We start from the raw sequence: 20258 nt of genomic DNA on the forward strand, positions 1-20258 counted from the left end.
TACAGAGTCTTGTCATTTATCTGATTAAGAGAATTCAGACTGAAAGCTCACTCTGCAGGGACCAAGCCTCTCATCAGCAGAAAGAATCAAAAGGCTAGACTAAGCTTTGCTGAGGAGCATGTTGTGTGAACAGAGGAGAACTGATCCAAAGTTTACTTTAGTGATGAAAGCAAGTTTAATTTATTTGTGTCTGATGTGAAATATTATGTTTGGCATCAAACTGGGAAAAGACTGAACCCAAAGTGCCCAAAGAAGTCAGTGAAAGATGGTGGAGGAAGTGGAATAGTTTTGGGGATGTTTCTGCAGCAGCTAATCGCTGAAGTAACCCTTTAAGCGTGGCATGGTTGTTGGTGCCAGGCAACAGTATTTCACAATCTACTCAGTTACTGGGATTTTCATGCACAACCATTTTTAGGGTTTACAAAGAATGGTGTGAAAAGGGAAAAACATCCAGTATGCGGCAGTCCTGTGAGTGAAAATGCCTTGTTGATGCTAGAGGTCAGAGGAAAATGGGCTGACTGATTTAAGCTTATAGAAGAGCAACTTTGACTGAAATAACCTCTCGTTACAACCGAGGTATGCAGCAAATCATTTGTGAAGCCACAACACACACAACCTTGAGGCGGATGGGCTACAACAGCAGAAGACCCCACAGGGTACTACTCATCTCCACTACAAATAGGAAAAAGAGGCTACAATTTTCTACAATTCTACAATTTTCATAAGGTCAGCAAAATTGGACAGTTGAAGACTGAAAAAATGTTACCTGGTCTGATGAGTCTAGATTTCTGTTGAGACATTCAGATGGTAGAGCCAGAATTTGGCGTAAACAGAATGAGAACATGGATCCATCATGCCTTGTTACCACTGTGCAGGCTGGTGGTGGTGGTGTAATGGTGTGGGAGATTTTTTCTTGCCACACTTTTGGTCCCCTAGTGCCAATTAGGCATCGTTTAAATGCCACGGCCTACACTGAGCATTGTTTCTGACCATGTCCATCCCTTTATGACCTCCATGTACCCACCCTCTGATGGTTACTTCCAGCAGGATAATGCACCATGTCACAAAGCTCAAATCATTTCAAATTGGTTTCTTGAACATGACAATGAGTTGACTGTCCTAAAAAATGGCCCCCACAGTAACCAGAGCTCAACCCAATAGAGCATCTTTGGGATGTGATGGAACGGGAGCTTCGTGCCCTGGATGTGCATCCCACAAATCTCCATCAACTGCAAGATGCTCTCCTATCAATATGGGCCAACTTTTCTAAAGAATGCTTTCAGCACCTTGTTGAATCAATGCCACGTAGTTCTGAAGGCGAAAGGGGGTCAAACACAGTATTCGTATGGTGTTCCTAATAATCCTTTAGGTGAGTTTATATTTCTGATTATGGCATAACTTTCTGCCCACCCAATTAAGCTAATAAAGTAATGATTAAAAAAAAACAGAAATGCTTGATCAAGCGCCCGCATAGTGCCGGGTCGGTCTCGGGCAGGGAATCTAAACTGTAATATAATATACTGTATTATATTTATTTAATTGAACGTGTGCAATAGTAATTTAAACATTTTGAATGTTTTCCAGGATGCAGACTGGGTGAAGAGGGTTGCACAAGGAGACCGGGTGGTGGTCCATGCGGTGGTTCATTCGAAGCATGAGAGAACTGCTAGTATGCAAATTGCCTTGACGCAAGAGGAGGAAGCTGTAAGTTTTATTATAATACACACAGCAGTAGAGATGCACCGATTGCAAGTATGACTATAATTGAAAGCATACACAAACAAAAATCTAAAATTTTCCTGCGTTGCAATCTTTTATTTTCATAAAAAAACAATAAAAAAAGTAATAAAATAACAATTGAACAAATTTCAAACAACAGCACAAATAAATGCAATAAAATAAAGAGATATATGAAGTAAACACAAATTATTAGTTTGTTTACAATAATAGGGCCCTATAAAATGTCCGGAAATGACTGCATTGAATTGAAGGGCGGGACGTGGGAGAGAACAAACGCGCATTAATCTGATGGAGATGGACAAGACAGACGTCAGTGTCGCAGACCCAGCTGAAAGCGAAACGCCGTCGTGAACCCCTGGTTAATATGGAAATACTTTGTATATATAGAAAAAAATAATGTGGCGTTGTCCTGGAGGATATCACATTTCCAAAAAATGTGCATGAAAATAAGGAAACATATAGAACATGTTCAGGAACACATCCCTCTGTGCAGATAAAGATATGTTTATAACTTGAGGCTGAATGATTTCTGTGATGCAGAGGGAATCCCAGAATCCACTCATGAACATTAACTTAACATTATAGCGCAGAATTCACATACTAAAGTCAACTTTATTTATGTAGCGCTTTTACAATGACGATTGTTTCAAAGCAGCTTCACGGTGTTGAACAGAAAAATATTGCAACAGAATTTTATTCGGCTGTTTCGCTCTGAAGTGAACTGTGATGTTATCAGCTCATCAGCTCAATTATCATATAACGACAATGTTGGCAGATCAGTGATAAAGTTAATTTAGTAATTTATTTAATTTGGATATTTAGTTGAAAACTTATATCGAAAATTGTGTGTCCCCAACTGAGCAAGCCAAGCCAAAGGCGACAGTGGGAAGAAACCAAAACTCCATCAGGGGAGAAAAATAACCCTTGGGAGAAACCAGGCTGCCGTAATACACGCAAGCTGGTGGATGAACGAATAACTTGAAAGTAGAGCTGTAGGCATAAAATATTAAAGTGTAAAACATTGCTATATGAATATATGATCTGCTTGTTCTGTATCTGTGAATGAGCAGCTCAGTCTACTACATACTTAAGTCTACATGTGATGCTCGTGGTGTTTTAATGGCTCACAAACTACTTTATATTTGGACATGAACACAAACATTTCCACAGCTGATTTGAGAACACGCCTAATAAGCATTTTCACCATTTTATTTAAATAAAACCTATTATCAAATACAGTCTGAAACAGGTCTTCACTAAAACCCATCAAAATAAAGGTTTGGTTAAACTAGAAGAAAGTATGACAGAAATATATTACTTGTAGGCCTACAATAGAAGGTACTTATCAAAATAATAATAAAAATAATAATACATAATTTAAAAATTATTTATATATATATGTTTTAATCCATAGTTTAATTTAGTAAATCTCTGTTTTGCAGCACTTTGCCCAAAAAAATAAACAGATAAATGTTTGTAACATTTTATTTGGTTACCACTGTTTCGGTAATATACTTGTATTTAATCATATAAAGAAATTTCACAGGACTATCTATTATTCTATGATTAGACATGTTTTATTGAAATTTTAATAAACAAAACAAACATATAAGTAGGGCTGTCAAAATTATTTCATTTTAACGGCACTTATTTTATTAACGCACCATTAACGCAGCGCGCATTTTCTGTTTAATCCATGGCCTGTAGTTGGAGAAATTGAGATCAGCCATAGATGTAAAGGAGGCAGCAGCAAACATTAATAGGGAAAGAAATGGGTTAAAAATAGCGTTATTCTGAAACAAGTGCTGTTATAGCCTAGCCTAAAAATCTAGACGCACCCTAGCAGCAAATCTAATCTGCCGTGAGTGTCGTCTAGCAACTCTGTATACACTTCTGAGCTGTAAAAACCAAACTCTGTCCAGGCCAATCACATAGTGTATAGAGTTGGTGGGCAGGGCTTAACACAATGATGGCAAATTTGCGCTTGCGTGCTACTGGTAGACACAAAGGCTGTCGAACGGCGGTCTTCCGAATCAGCTTTGGCCGTGACTCTGGAAGACTTGGAGTTGAGCTTTTCTCTGAGAAAAGAACAAAGAACGGCACTGAAGTCATTCTTAAAAAGGGAAGATGTGTGTCCGGAGTTTTGCTGACCAGATACGGGGAAAGTTTAATCTGTCAACTAGCTCTGCTTCACGTTGCTCTGGTTGGTTGTTGCGCTATCCTATTATGTGCAGAGGGAGTTTGAAAGACGACCGTTTATCCCGCCTCTCGGATTGAGATGGTGAGTCTCCAGACCAAACATCTTGATGTGGGTCTGGCTTGTCAGGCTAGTTATAGCCTACAAGCTACCATATTTCCTGCTTAACTTTTATTAGAATCCAGGTCGAAATAAAAAATAAAAACACACAATACTGCGTTTTTTTTCACTTAGCACATTCTCTGCAGTCCGAGCACGATACACTGCAAGCTCCCTCTCGCTAGCCTGACGTGGTCATACTCAATTCTAGTCAGAATATGAGTCTGATACTGCTCCATTGGGCTGTGATTATGGGGCGTGTTTCAACCGAACCAGGAAAGACCTCAATAGGACAGACCTACAACCAATCAGAGAAACGAAGTGACGCATCACGTTAGTTGTCAAATGTCAACAGGGCTCAACTGCAATGTGTTGCCAAGTCCGCGTTTTTTCCGCAGGAAGGTGATTTCTGTGTCCGCGTGTTGAAGCAATTATTATGTGATATATAGACCCATGAGTGCGAATTTTAGCAGGCGACCTTGCCAAAATAACAAATTTTTATACCCACTGGTATAGCTCTAGGGGTCACTGAGACGCACAAGCTCCCCGACCACTACAAGGTTGCAATCCAACAGGGAGAGGGTTGGAGAGTTTAGAAAGAAGGGTGTGAAAAGGAAAAAACATCCAGTATGCGGCAGTCCTGTGGGTGAAAATGCCTTGTTGATGCTAGAGGTCAGAGGAGAATGGGCCGACTGATTTAAACTGATTAAAGAGCAACTTGGACTGAAATAACCACTCTTTACAACCGAGTTATGCAGCAAAGCATTTGTGAAGCCACGACATGCACAAGCTTGAGGCGGATGGGCTACAACAGCAGAAGACCCCACCGGGTACCACTCATCTCCACTACAAATAGGAAAAAGAGGCTACAATTTGCAAAAGCTCACCAAAATTGGACAGTTGAAGACTGGAAAAATGTTGCCTGGTCTGGGTCTCGATTTCTGTTGAGACATTCAGATGGTAGAGTCAGAATTTGGTGTAGAAAGAATGAGATCATGGATCCATCATGCCTTGTTACCACTGTGCAGGCTGGTGGTGGTGGTGTAATGGTGTGGGGGATGTTTTCTTGGCACACTTTAGGCCCCTTAGTGCCAATTGGGCATCGTTTAAATGCCACGGCCTACCTGAGCATTGTTTCTGACCATATCCATCCCTTTATGACCACCATGTACCCATCCTCTGATGGCTACTTCCAGCAGGATAATGCACCCAGTGTGAATTAAACTTTAGTTGGTGTGAAATGTTGCTGGTAGAGCATAAATAATACCTGTAAAATTATAATGCTCAAAGTTCAATGCCAAGCGAGATATTTTATTTACCAGAAGTTCCCTTTCAAAGCCTACAGTGAACGGCCGGTTTGGACTACACCGCTGCACTTCCTTCAGGAATGACGTCACTAGAACCGTTTGTTGATTAACGCTCCGCAAAATAGGGGGCGTGGTTTTGGCGGGACCTTTCCGGGCAAAGTGCGCTAAGCTGCTGTCCAATCACAACACGGGAAGCGCTGGCCCAATCAGAACTCGTTATGTATTTCTGAAGGAGGGACTTCATAGAACAAGGAAATCATCAGGCTGTTTTTAGGACAGAGGAAACAGCGCTGTACAGATAAGTAAATTGTGTAAAAAATACTGTTTTTTTACACGCGAAACATGAACTCATGTTATATTGCACTAGGGCTGTCAACGAATATTCTAAATTCGAATATATATTAGAATAGTTTTTAAAAAACGAATTTAGAAGGTGAAAATTAATATTCGAATTTAAAATAAATTTTAAAAAAGTGGAAAAAAATCCCCCGCCGCGGTAGTAGAGGCGTGGCTGTCTGCTTTGCGAGTGAGCGCGCACATGGGGGTTAAGGGACAGGTCACAGGAGTCGCACTGTCACTGCTGAAAGTGGACGCGTCTTGCAGTGAAGATGGCAGAAAGTGCAGAGCCCAACTCGACCGCAGCAGAGAAAAAGATTTTAACTCCATAATCTAAAAAGCCATGTCTGGAAGTACGTTGGATTTTGGTCGGTAGGAGGTAAAATTGTTGAGCCGCGAGATAGTTATATGCAAGCTATGTAAGATACAGTTAGCATACCATGCCTCATTTTATTTAACGTTAAACAGAAACATTACTAAAGTGTAGGCTACTGTACTGGCTGAAGAGATATTGCATGAATAAAGGATAAATGTACTGCTTTTACTGGTGTGATTATTCACCGCTTCCTTTCAAGGTAAAGTTCCATGTTTACCACAGCACAGCAGAGCTCGTTCGGAGCGCTCAATATGCTGTAAAACTTCAATTAATATTAATAATATTTGTTTCAATCACTGAAGTCTGCTATATTTGGGACGAGTCGCGAGTCTTACGACCAAATTGCTTGCACAAAACTCTTGATCAGTTTGTTCATTTAAACCGTTATCAGCAGTGAGGGCGAGAGAGAGGTCTGCGGTCTTCGCCATTAGTTAATTTATATATAATAATAATATATAATAATTATATATAATAATAATTATATAATTTATAATAACAATTTACTTGTTTTTGTGTAAGTAATACGTTGTCAAATATGTATAAACTTAAATAGACAAACTATACAAGTAGTTATGTCTCTGTATTAATTTGTCATTTATTGACGTAATGCGCGTGCGTCATTGACAAAATGCGCGCCCAGATGCGCGCGTTTGTTTTAGAGGGAATATTCGAACGTCATTTTTGAGCAATTTTGGCAGCCCTATATTGCACACTGTAAACACAATCAAGGCTTTAAAAACACACAGTTGGTGCAATGTGTCACTGTCAGTTGCCTGCTCCAATATCCTATCCACCAATTTTACTGTGTGGACTTGTGACATTGATTCTTAATTTCCCAGGAAGCTGATCGCGGTCACATCTCAGTTAAACTTTTCATCTCCAAACCTGTCTGTATTTGTGAGAAGTGGTGCTGTCCTGATTTGAAAGATATGCTACTTTACGGCTTTATTATCAATTAAATAGGTGTGTGTTCGTGTCGGCCACTGTCCATTTCCTAAGGTTCTGAAATGCAAAAAATGTTTGACTACTTTTTTACATCTTTTTTTAAAGGCACCCACGGAGGAAAACATAAATCAACGCCTATGCATTTTCGAATTAGAAATAAAGGTTTAGTTCAGCCAAAAATGAAAATTCTGTCATTAATTATTTACCATCATGTCGTTCAACACCGTAAGACCTCCGTTCATCTTCACACACAGATGAAGATATTAGTGTTGAAATCCGATGGCTCAGAAAGGCCTTCATTGACACCAATGTCATTTCCTCTCTCAAGACCCATAAAGGCACTAAAGACGTCGTTACAAAGCCCATCTCACTACAGCGGCTCTACAATCATTTATAAAGACACCAGAATAGTTTTTGTACACAAAAAAAACTAAATAATGACTTACAGTATTGTTCAAAATAATAGCAGTAAAATGTGACTAACCAGAATAATCAAGGTTTTTCGTATATTTTTTATTGCTACGTGGCAAACAAGTTACCAGTAGGTTCAGTAGATTCTCAGAAAACAAATGAGACCCAGCATTCATGATATGCACGCTCTTAAGGCTGTGCAATTGGGCAATTAGTTGAATTAGTTGAAAGGGGTGTGTTCAAAAAAATAGCAGTGTGGCATTCAATCACTGAGGTCATCAATTTTGTGAAGAAACAGGTGTGAATCAGGTGGCCCCTATTTAAGGATGAAGCCAACACTTGTTGAACATGCATTTGAAAGCTGAGGAAAATGGGTCGTTCAAGACATTGTTCAGAAGAACAGCGTACTTTGATTAAAAAGTTGATTAGAGAGGGGAAAACCTATAAAGAGGTGCAAAAAATGATAGCCTGTTCAGCTAAAATGATCTCCAATGCCTTAAAATGGAGAGCAAAACCAGAGAGACGTGGAAGAAAACGGAAGACAACCATCAAAATGGATAGAAGAATAACCAGAATGGCAAAGGCTCAGCCAATGATCACCTCCAGGATGATCAAAGACAGTCTGGAGTTACCTGTAAGTACTGTGACAGTTAGAAGACGTCTGTGTGAAGCTAATCTATTTTCAAGAATCCCCCGCAAAGTCCCTCTGTTAAAAAAAAGGCATGTGCAGAAGAGGTTACAATTTGCCAAAGAACACATCAACTGGCCTAAAGAGAAATGGAGGAACATTTTGTGGACTGATGAGAGTAAAATTGTTCTTTTTGGGTCCAAGGGCCACAGGCAGTTTGTGAGACGACCCCCAAACTCTGAATTCAAGCCACAGTACACAGTGAAGACAGTGAAGCATGGAGGTGCAAGCATCATGATATGGGCATGTTTCTCCTACTATGGTGTTGGGCCTATTTATCGCATACCAGGGATCATGGATCAGTTTGCATATGTTAAAATACTTGAAGAGGTCATGTTGCCCTATGCTGAAGAGGACATGCCCTTGAAATGGTTGTTTCAACAAGACAATGACCTAAAACACACTAGTAAACGGGCAAAGTCTTGGTTCCAAACCAACAAAATTAATGTTATGGAGTGGCCAGCCCAATCTCCAGACCTTAATCCAATTGAGAACTTGTGGGGTGATATCAAAAATGCTGTTTCTGAAGCAAAACCAAGAAATGTGAATGAATTGTGGAATGTTGTTAAAGAATCATGGAGTGGAATAACAGCTGAGAGGTGCCACAAGTTGGTTGACTCCATGCCACACATATGTCAAGCAGTTTTAAAAAACTGTGGTCATACAACTAAATATTAGTTCAGTGATTCACAGGATTGCTAAATCCCAGAAAGAAAAAAAAAATGTTTGTACAAAATAGTTTTGAGTTTGTACAGTCAAAGGTAGACACTGCTATTTTTTTGAACACACCCCTTTCAACTAATTGCCCAATTGCACAGCCTTAAGAGCGTGCATATCATGAATGCTGGGTCTTGTTTGTTTTCTGACAATCTACTGAACCTACTGGTAACTTGTTTGCCACGTAGCAATAAAAAAAATATACGAAAAACCTTGATTATTCTGGTTAGTCACATTGTACTGCTATTATTTTGAACAATACTGTATATTATATTTTTCTCAAATCGGCAATGTATTGAGTTCACCATATGCTACAAGATACACCCATTGTGCGGTGCAATTATATATTTGTGTGTTGTTCTGTATTTCGATCACAGCTTTATGAGAAAAAGTTTTACGAATGTTTATCCACCACATTACCTTTTATTTAAACCTTAATAAGAAAGCAACTGTCAGTTGGCAGGCAGTTTTGATCGCTTTATTAAAAAGTTGGTGCAGTGTGTTAAGGAAAATAAAAATAGTTTTATCCTCCTGCTGACTACTGTCGTGCCCCTCCAAACCCATACACACACAGATGATTCGACTATCAGTCGACTATAGAAAGATTCAACAATTCTGATTCGAATGTGTAAATCCTTAGTCGGGGACAGCCCTAGATTTGACTGTGGGATTTGTAGTAACACCGTCTAGCAAGTTGTCCTAATTTTTCTTTGATTTTTAACCTTGTATTCCTTTCTTACTCAGAAATACTTCAGTGAGTACTGAACAACAACAACAACTGAGTACTAGCTTGGAGCTATTGGCTTCGCAAAAAGATTTCTCTGCCTTTGTGGCCAAATTCCCAGTTTCACTGGAGGGCCAGCCACCAACCAAAAAGGAGTGGGTTGAGTCAGGATTTCCTAAAGACCGCTGCTTTTATGATAAGTGACGAGTCGCCCAGTTAACCCAGAGAAAGGAATATCTGCTGTGTAAGTCTCCAAATCTATCAATACAGCATTGACACTCAACTCGACACAAACTAGGTCATTAATTCACTGAGACAAGCGAGTCGCATGAGTAATATTATTTCATTCTTTCTTTCAGCACACTTCACACACTGCAAGGCTTCAGCCGCAAAGGTGGCAAAGCTGATTGCAAAGAAGGAGTGGAAGTCCAACTGTCCAAAGCCAGAGGAGGTCGAGAAATTGTGGAAACCAGCTCCCACAGTCACCGTTGAGACGGATCAGGTCATAAAACGTGTGTCTGAGCAAACCTGGACAGGCCTTGTCATCAAGGACTTTGGCGGAGAGCAAGGGCTAGGTAAGTAAAGCTTTACATTTCTTGGAAGTGGATTGCTGAGAAAGTGTTATTGTACAGAGTTGTTGAGAGCTATTTTGTTTGCATCTGAGAGCTCTGAATACACATGAGTGAACTTTGCAACATTATTTCTCACAAAATGCTTTTACCACAACTAACAACAAACATGACATCGACATGAATACAGTAAGAGTTTCTGTTGTAACGGCAGTTTGGACAAGTGTGGACTGCAGATATACGTGTGATTGACTGATCCGAGCATTATAAAGTGTTCTTTAATCGCTTTCTGTAATTTAATCATTTAAAGCTACACTGTGTGATATTTTCACCCATCTAGCGGTGTAAAGGTATATGACCATCCAGTGAATATTAATTTCTGTTCCTCTCAATTCCGATTTAGTGTTAACTCCTACGGTGGCCGATTTAGTCCAAGATTAACATGGCTTCCAGTTAACCTCCATTAGTGTTCCTTCAAGTGATGAGGTTACTTTAGAAAACTATTATAATTTGCAGTTATTTAATTTGTAGTTTTACGTTTTCATATTTTTTTTACCATTTCATTGCTAACATCAGCTATAGGTTCCCAGACGAATGCAAGCTAATCGTAGTAAAGTAACTTTTATCAGTGCTATTGTTATTCTGTATATTGTACGACATCACTAGCATAAGGCAAAGTTTTCATTGTAGGCTAGGGGTGTGACGGTTAGTATATAACCGTGAGACCGACGGTTATAGTTAAACACCGTCATTAGAACTCTATTATTCGAGTTACAGCCAAAAACGTATTATTAAAATATTTTTTACAAACATAAAAAAAAAAGATGCACTCCGGGGGGAAAATGTATCAGCTGACGAGGGAAACGGAGGCGAAGTTAGTGGTGCTTCGGAGGCTGCTACTGCTGCAGATGATTCGGGTGAGGTCTGTGCACCCCTTCCAAGAAGAGAAATCTTGGAGATCATCATCTCCTTAATAAACAGAGGTCTGAAATCTCTGCCCCTTTACCGATCAGAGCGCGCGCTGACACAGAGTTAACCCGCTATCTCCAAGAACAACCCGCGCTGACACAGAGTTAACCCGCTATCTCCAAGAACAACCCGCGCTGACACAGAGTTAACCCGCTATCTCCAAGAACAGCCCGCGCTGACACAGAGTTAACCCGCTATCTCCAAGAACAGCCCGCGCTGACACAGAGTTAACCCGCTATCTCCAAGAACAACCCGCGCTGACACGGAGTTAACCCGCTCCAAGAACAACCAATTGACTCTATGGCTAATGGGCGGCAGTGGCTCAGTGGTTCATGTAGGTTGTCCGTGTAAAATGTAAAACGCTTTGGATAGCCATAGGGTCTGTTAAAAGCGCTATAGAAATGCAGTCCATAATGACCTACACATGTAAGCAAACAATCCTGTCCCTAAACCTACACATGTAAGCAAACAATCAACTACTTCAGCTGCGCCTGACATTAGAATTTATTTTTTCTGAGATGATTATTACTCTTTACAACAAATAAATAGCTTTAATAAAACCGTATAAGTCCTGGTGGCCGTTAAGAGTTGCTAAGGCATCCGTAAACACATTCCAGCTGCTGGAGAGGACGGCGTCAACATCTGATGATACAGGATGTGGCCTGAGTCCTGTTTATGACTGTCAGACTGACAGTCTTCCCCCCAGGTTATGACGGTTTATGTTACGGACCGTCACATTTGACTCGCATCATAACCATCATCAACAATTCTGAAACCGGCACACTCCTATTGTAGGCTATATCATTTTCTCCGTGAGCAGAGATCAGTTGATGTGACGGAGGTGCGAGGGGGAGCTAGAGGTACGCAAAGGCAAAACTTGAATTTATGGGTAGGTCCCTCTTTGGCTAATGTAATTTCAAGATCGAGGGGCAACATGGCGACCGGCATTCAAACCCCTCACCCGTATGTATTTTTAATAGCATATTATAAACTTACGTAAGCACGCAGGATTCCAGCTTTCATCATATCATAATTTAAACTATCTTTTAAGGATAGAGTTGCACACACCTCCTGAGCCTTACCAGTTAATTTACACTGCAGAAGTAAGGGCCATACTTCCCTAGACCAATTTAATGCAGTCGCAATATGCTCAAACACACCAAAATATGAATCAACTTCTGCTTCGCGAAATTGCGGTACGAGAGAGATATGCTTGCTTATATCAAAGGTGTTTACTGCTGACCCAGCCCCCGACGGAGCGCTAGCAGTCGACGCCGATGGAACTACTGGGACAGGTGCATTTTTAGCTGAGTTCAATTCAAGTTCACACAGTTTAACCTGCTTTTCCGCATCGATTTCTAACCTGCGAACTTCAAGACGCAAATTCATCTCAGCCCGACGATTCTCTGCGCATTCCATTTGGACACCCGCCAAATGAACTTTCAACTGGGCATCACCTCTAGACCCAACAGAGGTCGGGGAAAAAGGTTCAAAGGGCGGCAGAACAGCTTTGGTTTCCACCTCAGCCATTCCACCCTGCTCCTCATCACCAGACACACTTAAATGAGTATCGGAGCCAAGTGAATCTTCCTCTGCTCCAGCAAGCAAAGCCAAAACACCTAGTTCCACTAACCTTTGTAACATAATGCTCTTTATATCTCGCTTAAGCTGATGCTTCGTAACTGAAATTTTATAATGAGCAGCAACACGCAACAAATCATCTTTTCTACACTTGTTAAGCTGCGCAACAGACGGCCCTTTAACAAAACTCTCTATATCAAAATCAGCCATGGCCACACCGAACCAAACACTAACCATCCAATTAACCAGTCACGCCCTACAACCAAATTACGAAAGTCAATGGCCAGTCTACTTCCCACTCCAGCAATACTTAATATCACGGGAAATATTATCCCGGACGAGCCCCCATTAAATGTTACGAACTTTTAAAGGTCTAGGGTCAGAATGTAACATTTAGATGTAATATTGCTGTAGTGGAGCGGGCAGCAGAAGAGACCAGGCACAGAAGTTGATAAGGCCAATTGATTTATTAATTCTAAACGCCGAAGCCACTAATCGGTATGTATGCACTATAATACAATGCATTTAAGGAAATATAAAGAAGAAATACAATAAACTAATGGGGAAAAAGGAACGTGGTGGCGCCAAATTAAAGAAAAGAATAAAACAAAAATAGTTTCTAAACTAAATTCCCAAAAACCCTCTAACCTTCTTAAAGAAAAATGTGAAAGGAAAAAACGAAATCTTCAGCGTATCCGACGCTATAACTAAACCTACACTAAATAAGAACAAAGAAATACAAAGAGGGCGCTCACCTCTTACCTGATGTGTTTAACATTTGATAACTGCGGGCAAGATCTACATCACGCGACCTGCTTACCTGTTCTCCATTTCCCCAGAAAGTAGGCTACTAAATTACTCTTAACTCTCAACATTTCACAGTACAGAATCAAGTGTGGAGTTAACACAAGATAACAAAAGATTCACAATGACACTCCAACTGAAACACCTGACACACACACACTGCGTAATTAGGATACGCTGGAAGAATTTATCCACCAGGGCGGCACTTGATTGGCTGCAGAGACGGCACCTTGATGAAGAGTGACAGTCGCTTCCTCCAATCAGCAGAGACCTGAGAGCAAGACAGCACAACCAGAGAGAAGAAAGGCAGACCAAAACAAACTAACATCCGATACACTCGCAGCCTGTAACACCGTGCAAACAAACTCAATCTCTTTAGTGTCAGTGAAGTGCTTTGTGGGGGCTGTTCCTCCTTGCCCCGTGGAGAGAGGGAATCTTTAGTTGGCTTGGCTGGGTGATCCGCACTCCCTTTGAACAAAGTCAGTCGCTCTCCAGGCAAAAAGAAGAGAGAAGGGTTAGATGTGCACCGTGTGAGAGTCAAAGCAGCTCTCCCTTTGTTCCTCCTGGCTGGAGCTTTTATCTGCCTCTGGTTGATTGCCTCATGGTCTTCAGCTGGGACCTCACAGGTGTTGTCCTGATTAGCTTTGCCACGGATGACTAGTAGTGAGCCAGCACTAGCTTGTCACACTATACAACAACGGTGGTGGGGTGCCGCGGTGGGCAGGTGATGTAACCGGTGTGAAGTCTGAACACCGGCAACACGGCTATCGGACCAAGCCTAATGTATTGCTTATGGTTGCACCAGAAGGTGGTGACATTTGAGTGATTTATAAAAAAAGTGTTCATTCTTTTAAAAGATTTAATCACAAGCGGTCATTCATCCAATAACGAAACAGGTTGCAATTGAATGAGACAGTAGCCCCTTTCACACGTGTAAACAGGACCTTTTCAAAAATACTGGTAAATTGCCAGAACGTCGTTGCTTGTGTGAACGGCATATTTGTTTATTTCCTGGTAAAGTCGTTCTGGCAATTGCAGTGTGAAAGGGGCAAGTGACTAATTATTTATTTTTTCTGTTCTGTTTTTCTGTTTTTCTAATCTCTGTTTTGTTTAGCTGTCTGATGTTTTTTTCTCTCTTCATAACTGTGGAAGAATCACAATCACTTCATTTTACACCCAAAAAACTGTGATTTGCAGTTTATCCTGAATCGTGCAGCTCTATCATCACTTTAAATATGCATTTTAGCCACCATTAGCTCCACCAAGAATTAAAATAATGACTAGTTTACCAGCACATCTATGGTGTATTCAGACTTAAAATGTATTGTTCTCTTGATTTTATAGGAGTGGTTGCCACCCGACGGTTTTCTAAAGGAGATATCGTGTGTGATTTCCACGGGCGGGTAATCCCAGCAGCTGAAGGGAGGGCCATGATGCAGGGCGTTCAGGATGAGGCCAGATACCTGTTCTTCTTCAAAGCTGGACAGAGAGACCTTTGTATAGATGCTCAGGCCTCCTCCTGTGAGTGCCACCCCCACTCCAACACCATTGGCAGGAGAATTAAGCGTTCCTCTGAGAGGCCCAACCTGGAGCCCTTTCATTGTGTACTTCATGTGAATGGAGAGGACAAGGATGTCATTCTTTTTAAGGCACTGCAGGACATCAGTGTTGACACACAATTAAAATTTTACTCTGGAGTAATAGTAAAGTCTTTCCTTGGTCTGGACCTGGATTGGCTGGATTAGTAGGCCAGGTCCAATAGACGCTTCTCCACCGTCGGGCCAGTGCGAGCCAGGACTTTCTGTGAACGGAGCAAATAGCCTCTGACCTTTAGCACTGAGACCAAAATCACACAGCACTTCCACTGTCGGGCCAGCGTTTCATCTAAACCTGTCCTCAACACAAGGTTTATTCACAAAGTGAACTGACAAAGTTCAAAGTTTATTTGTTACATGCCAGTTATAGGTGCACGTTATAGTTATAAGAGCAGTGAAATGTAAATATGGCGTTCCTATAGACTGGGACGTGCCTTTCTGGAACGAAGGCACATGACCCAAAATCCACATTTAGGGCATTGAATGTGTTTGGTAAAAATTGAAGCCTTAAATGGCATTTAAAAGCACTAAGTTTCATTCTTACAGGCATTGAAAATGTAGATAAAGAACAAAAAGTCCCTCACACTAATGTGCAGATTGTGTAGACAAATTGAGATTCAAAACATTTAAAAAAGAAAATTGTGATTGATACAATGTTCTTTAAATCTTTTGTTTAGTTTTTTCCTTTATCATTTTTTTTATTGTTACACTGGATTTTTTAACTGTTGCTATAGAGTGATACAATTTTCTTTTGATTGTTTTCAAATTCTGTTTATTTGTTCATAGTCAGAAGTTGATTTAAATGTGAATGTGTGTTTTAATAGTTTGTTCATATGCCTAATGAAGGTCACGGGACCGATACATTGTGGCAAATAAAATTTATATTTTTGACCTTCCTAATATTGTGTTGTTCCTCTTTTGCTGACCCGTCAAGGCATGGACTCTACTAGACCCCTGAAGGTGTAATATAGTATCTGGCACCAAGATGTTCGCAGCAGATACTTTAAGTCCTGTAAGTTGGGAGTTGGGGCCTTAATGGATCAGACTTGTTTGTTCAGCACATCCCACAGATGCTCGATTGGATTGAGATCTGGGGAATTTGGAGGCCGAGTCGATGCCTCAAACGGGTTGTTGTGCTCCTCAAACCATTCCTGAAGCATTTGTGCTTTGTGTCAGGAGCATTATCCTGCTGGAAGAGCCACAGCCACCAGAATACCGTTTCCATGAAAGGCTGAACGTGGTCTGCAACAATACTTTGGTAGGTGGTACGTGTCAAAGCCACATGGATGGCAGGACCCAAGGTTTCCCAGCAGAACATTTTCAAAGAATCACACTGCCTCCGCCGGCTCGCCTTCTTCCCATAGTGCATCCTGGGGCCATGTGTTCCCCAGGTAAGCCACAAACACACACACCCGGCCATCCACGTGATGTAAAAGAAAATGTGATTCCTCAGACCAGGCCACCTTCTTCCATTGTTCTGTGGTCCAGTTCTGATGCTCACATGCCACTGTTGGTGCTTTCAGCGGGGTCAGGGGTCAGCATGGGCACCCTGACTGGTCATACGCAACAAACTGAGATGCATTGTGTGTTATGACCATAGACTGTTAAAAAATATATGGACGTAGTGTCTGTGACGTCGTTCTGAAGCTTAAAGTAGGGGCGAGCTGGGCATCGCGTGTTACTCCCGGATAACAGAAAATTGGCAAAAAGGTGGGATGTGGGCGGAGCTTAGGTGACGCAATGACTATAGACGGCGGATAAATGGATATCCACCTGTCATTCTAAGTAACCACGCCCTTAATTAGGTAGAACTTTAAGGTTTTTTATAACGTAAACGAATGAATCATAAAAAAATTCACCCCCCTCACAGTTGTCATGAAGGTCAAAATTAGCCGTATAGGCTACAATTTGTCACAGGCTGTAAACATGTTTTTTTTTTCTGCTGTAAAGTTGGGAATTTTAACATGGGGCTAAATGAGATTCTGCTCCCTTCTGGAGCCTGTCCCTAGTGGCCAGTCGGGAATTGAAGTTTACATTACTTCCGTATTGGCTTCAAGGGAGATTGCGGAAGGTTATGACTCATTTATATCAGAACCAGCATTAACTTATTCAGCAATCTGAGCTCAAGTAGCTTGTTTGTTTGATCGGTCAACACAGGCCAGCCTTCGCTCCCCACGACTACACCAGACACACTGACCCAACTACTTCTGACACACTGACATGACTACACCTGACACACTGACCCAACCACACCTGACACCGACCTGACTACACACGAAACTGACCCGACTACACCCGACACCGACCTGACTACACACAACACTGACCCGACTACACCCGACACCGACCTGACTAAGCACGACACTGACCTGACTACACCCGACACCGACCTGACCACACACGGCACTGACCCGACTACACCCGACACCGACCTGACTACACACGACACTGACCTGACTACACCCGACACCGACCTGACTACACACAACACTGACCCGACTACACCCGACACCGACCTGACTAAGCACGACACTGACCTGACTACACCCGACACCGACCTGACCACACACGGCACTGACCCGACTACACCCGACACCGACCTGACTACACACGACACTGACCTGACTACACCCGACACCGACCTGACTACACACGACACTGACCCGACTACACCCGACACCGACCTGACTACACACGACACTGACCTGACTACACCCGACACCGACCTGACTACACACGGCACTGACCCGACTACACCCGACACCGACCTGACTACACACGACACTGACCTGACTACACCCGACACCGACCTGACTACACACGACACTGACCCGACTACACCCGACACCTGACTACACCCGACACCGACCTGACTACACCCGACACTGACCCGACTACACCCGACACCGACCTGACTACACCCGACACCGACCTGACTACACACGACACTGACCCGACTACACCCGACACCGACCTGACTACACACAACACACTGACCTGACTACACCCGACACTGACCTGACTATATTTGACACACTGACCCAACTTTACCAGACACACTGACCTGACTACATTTGACACACTGACCTGACTACTCCTGACGCACTGACCCGACTACTTCTGACACACTGACCCGACTACACACGACACACTGACCCGACTACACACGACACACTGACCCGACTACACACGACACACTGACCCGACTACACACGACACACTGACCCGACTACATCAGACTCACTGACCCGACTACTTCTGACACACTGGCCAGACTACTTCTGACCCGACTATACCCAAACAAACTGACCCGACTACATCAGACTCACTGACCCGACTATACCCAAACAAACTGGCCCGACTACATCAGACTCATTGACCCGACTATACCCAAACAAACTGACCCGACTACATCAGACTCACTGACCCGACTATACCCAAACAAACTGACCCGACTACATCAGACTCACTGACCCGACTATACCCAAACAAACTGACCCGACTACATCAGACTCACTGACCCGACTACATCCGACACACTGACCCAATTATACCCAACAAACTGACCTGGCACACCAGACACACGGACCTGACTATACCTGAAGAACTGAACCCACTACACCTGACACTGACCCAATTACACTTGATAAACTGACCTGAGACATTGACCCGACTACACCTGATAAACTGACCCAACTACACCTGATAAACTGGCGACATCCGACACTGACCTGACTACACCAGACTCCCTGACCCAATTACCCTCAACAAACTGACCCGACTAAACCTGACTACACCAGATAGACTAACCCAACTACACCTGACAGACTGACCCAATAACCCCTAACAAACTGACCTGACTACACCAGACTCACTGACCCAATTACCCCCAACAAACTGACCCGACTGCACCTGACAGACTGACTCAATAACCCCTAACAAACTGACCTGACTTCATCCAACACTGACCTGATTACACCAGACGAACAGACCCGGCTACACCAGTCGAACTGACCCGACTACAACTGACACTGACGAACTGTCCCAATTATAACCGACTACACCTGGTATACTGACCCGACTACACCCGACAAACTGACCCTACTACAACCAACACTGACCTGACTACACCAGACAGACTGGCCCAACTACACTTGACACGCTGTCATTAATGGTTTAGTTCTTCATGAGGCGTACATTAACTCATGATTATCTGTACACCCGTATTGTAAAGTGTTACCTCTTTTCTCACCGTATCTGTCTGGATTTCTAAGGGAACAGGGACTGAAGTGAAGTATAATGTTGTTTGGGAGGACCACTAGAGGGCACACTTGGACAACAGGTGGCTGCATCCCTCAGAATAAGCCTGTGCTTTGTGGCAGATCCAGCTTGTGTAGTCACGTGTAAACATCTGTTGATAAAGACAAGTAAATTGTACAGTATCTCTTCAGCTCCATATTCTGCTGCGCCACAGAATATCACATAATTGGCGACAAGGATTTATGGAGTTTGCGTGCCGGAGGAAATGCTGTTTAATGGCTGCATGAAAATATTCACAGCAGTGAAACAGACAGTGTGAGATAAAGGCAATGGCTAAAACGTCAAGATCACAACAGTTGTGGGAAAGGTGAGCCCATTTGACAGTGAGTCGTAGCTGTGGGAGGAATACATAGAAATGATGGAGTATTTCTTTCAAGCAAATGACATTGAGGTCACCTGAGGAAAAGAAGGCTGTGCTGTTAAGTAGAGTTGGGGCTAACACGTATAGCTTGTTGAGAAGTTTACTGTGTCCCTTAATGCCAGCAGGAAAGAGGAAGAAACTGTTGCTGATTATGTGGCGTAATTGAAGAAGTTAGCACATAAATGTGATTACGAGGCCACACTTCCACAAATGGTGCTTGATAGACTCGTCTGTGGAGTGAATAACGACAGAATGCAGAGAAGATTGCTGGCGGAAGTGGAGTTTATGTTCGAGAAGGCACTGAACATCTGCCAGGCAATGGAGTCTGCAAACAAAAATGTGAGAGATCTACAAGGACTGATAACAGAGGAGGCAGAACCAAACTCAAAAACACTTAGAGGACAGGTAGCAGTGCATAGAGTGTACTCCGCTGAGAGAAAAAGATGACAAAAAGACATGTGACAGATGTAAAGGTCAACATTCACCAGAGGAATGTGAGTTTCTGAATGAACTCTGCCA

The 20258-nt window shown here is 42.4% G+C and overlaps 1 long non-coding RNA gene across 1 annotated transcript; it reads left to right on the forward strand.

The window, feature by feature from the left end:
* Positions 1–1596: 1596 nt before the first annotated feature.
* LOC137091648 (uncharacterized) lies at positions 1597–15484 on the forward strand. The gene is made up of 4 exons (XR_010908110.1): positions 1597–1704; positions 9561–9784; positions 9900–10115; positions 14808–15484. It is a non-coding gene; the product is annotated as an uncharacterized lncRNA (long non-coding RNA).
* The last annotated feature ends 4774 nt before the right edge of the window (positions 15485–20258 follow it).

Source organism: Pseudorasbora parva, chromosome 10 (genome assembly GCF_024679245.1).
Source record: "Pseudorasbora parva isolate DD20220531a chromosome 10, ASM2467924v1, whole genome shotgun sequence".
NCBI lineage: Eukaryota > Metazoa > Chordata > Actinopteri > Cypriniformes > Gobionidae > Pseudorasbora > Pseudorasbora parva.